This window comes from Rhineura floridana, chromosome 4 (genome assembly GCF_030035675.1).
Source record: "Rhineura floridana isolate rRhiFlo1 chromosome 4, rRhiFlo1.hap2, whole genome shotgun sequence".
Lineage (NCBI taxonomy): Eukaryota > Metazoa > Chordata > Lepidosauria > Squamata > Rhineuridae > Rhineura > Rhineura floridana.
The window spans coordinates 198,596,352-198,598,876 of NC_084483.1; the positions used below are offsets into that span (position 1 = coordinate 198,596,352).

A 2,525-nucleotide genomic window follows, 5' to 3' on the forward strand; every position below is an offset into this window, starting at 1 on the left:
GCCAAGGGGAAGGACCCGAGCTCAACAAGCCTCTTCCAACAAGCCTTTTAAGTCGAGACCTATCCCAGTCTGCGTCTGTGTTAGAATTGCTTTTAATACGTTTTCTTTAATAATGTTTTTAAAGATGTTTTTAAAGCTTGTTAAAAAATGTTTTTGTTTTGTTTTAATGTATTTTCAGGTCTTTTTATGACGTTTTAAAGTGTTTTTAGCGTTTCTGTTTGCCGCCCTGGGCTCCTGCTGGGAGGAAGGGCGGGATATCAATCAAATAATAAAAAAATAAAAATAAACAAACAGCACTCTCCCAACCTGCAGTTCTCAGCAACTACCTCTGACACTGGAGACCGAATACAGCCAATGTAGCCAGTTCCCATTCATAGTCTGAACCTCCATGAATTTGCATACCAACTGTTGGAGGACAGTTACTCTTCTCAAAGGTTGGGACTCTTACATTACGATCCTTCCTCTTGTTGTGCAGTGGAGCTCACCTCCATGTTAGTGGGCATGTAATGGATCGGAGCCTTAAAATGTTCAAGCTTGCTTTTGTTGTTATATGCCTTCAAGTTGATTACGACTTACGCCACCCAATGAATCTTTTTTTGATATATTCATAGGGTTTTCATGGTAAGAGGTATTCAGAGGCGGTTTACCATTGACTTCTTGTAAGCCTACGGCACCCGGTATTCCCAGGTGGTCTCCCATCCAAGAACTAACCAGGACTGACCCTGCTTAGCTTACAAGATCAGACGAGACTGGGCGTGTTCAGGGTAGTACGGCCATAGGTCTCAAGCTTGCTAGTTCCACTGAAGTAAGTGACAGCACTCACTAGCCCCATAGGGGCATTCAAATGTGTGTGAAAGCATCTGAGCCAAGAGCTTTGCATCCTGCCAAACTTGTATATTGTTTTGTCTCAATCCCCAAGGCTCTCAAAGCCTCACACTGAAATGCAAAGAACATTAAATTAATTATAAAAATGCAGCACTCTGAAAAGGAACCCATCAGTTAAAACTAGCCTTGTGCTATAACCTGCCACCCCCCCTCAATTCCTCAAATGTTTTATTCCCCTGTGAAAGAGGTTTCCACTTTTGCTTTCTCTGGGCGCTTTAGAATTTCATTCAAGTTTCTCTATAATTTTGGTGGGTGTGCGGCTGAGCTGACCGTACTGTTGTGAGTTGGCTTTATGTGTGTATTTTTTTCCTTTGCATTAAACATTTCAGCAGTGCTCTGCAGTTCCTGCAGCTTCCTGCACTTTCTGATCTGTAAAAGCCCCATGAGAGGATGAATTTTATGCTGTCTTCCCTGAGCTGGGGCAGATGGCTACTGAGTGCCTGAAACCACAGCAGTCTCTAGGGTCGGGCAAATTTGCCCATCTTGGTTTTTCTCAGTTACTCATTTTTTTACAGTCTAACGTTCAGTTCTCCACATTTCCACATCAGTTTGTGATTTTTTCAAAAAGTTTTCATGAAAATTCGCCAGAATTCTTCATACTATGCACATTTTTATATGCAACTTTGTCTAATAAGCCTTTTAAGTAGAGATCTTATCCCAATCTGCGTCTGTGTTGGAACTGGTTTTTAATATGTTTTTAAAGCTTTTTTTTAAAAAAAAATGTTTTAATATGTTTTTAAGGATGTTTTGTTGTAACATATTTTAAAGTCTGTTTTAGAGTGTTCTTAGTGCTTTTGTTTGCCGCCCTGAGCTCCTACTGGGAAGAAGGGTGGGATATAAATATAATTATAATAATATTATTAATATTAATATTTTTCCAAAGCAGCTTTACATAATACAATGCACTTTTGCACGTTATTTTTGCTAATTTATGCATTTATATACTTTATATCTTAGTATATGCATTTTGGGACAAATTATTTGGCTGGAGAACTGCATTGCAAAATTGAAAGAAATGTGAATTTTTGAAGGATTGCTGTGTTTCAGCTCACTTATTGTTTCAGAAAGTGTGAATTCGGTGATTTCACCTTTAAATGTGAATGGAATTGGATTTCTCCCTCATCCCTACAGAGCAGTCACTGATTTATTTTTAAAGCATGTACTTCTTTTTAGCTTTTTTTTTTGAACAAGACTCTTTCTGCATTATTTAAAAATAAAAAGACTTCACTTAAAGCAACAACAATGAACAGCTGTCAGGCACACAGTAGGCAGCCTCCCCACATTCTGTTTATTTCAGGAAAGTCCAGCTGAGGACATAATGGAGATTTTAGGAAACCTAGGCACCCAGTAAGGCTGCAAAAGTGCAAACTGCTGAAGAAGTGATGTGTAGAACACCTTTTGATCACCATGACATTAAGGTAAGCTCAACAAACACTCCACGCCCCATCAATTCATTGATGGTTTCTCTCATTTTTCATCGTTTTTGAATGCAATTTCTTTTCTCATGAATTGATGGAGAATTGTGCAACAAGTGAACAAATAAAAAAATGCAGCAGAAATGTTGAGAAGAACACGAGTTACAGCATAGGCATAATGACAGCAGCAACAGCTACACCAAATTTCAGGGGCAATGGCAGTGG

The 2,525-nt window shown here is 38.9% G+C and overlaps 1 pseudogene; it reads right to left on the reverse strand.

The window, feature by feature from the left end:
* Positions 1-662: 662 nt before the first annotated feature.
* On the reverse strand, positions 663-781 carry LOC133384615 (5S ribosomal RNA; annotated as a pseudogene).
* Between the last annotated feature and the right edge of the window lie 1,744 nt (positions 782-2,525).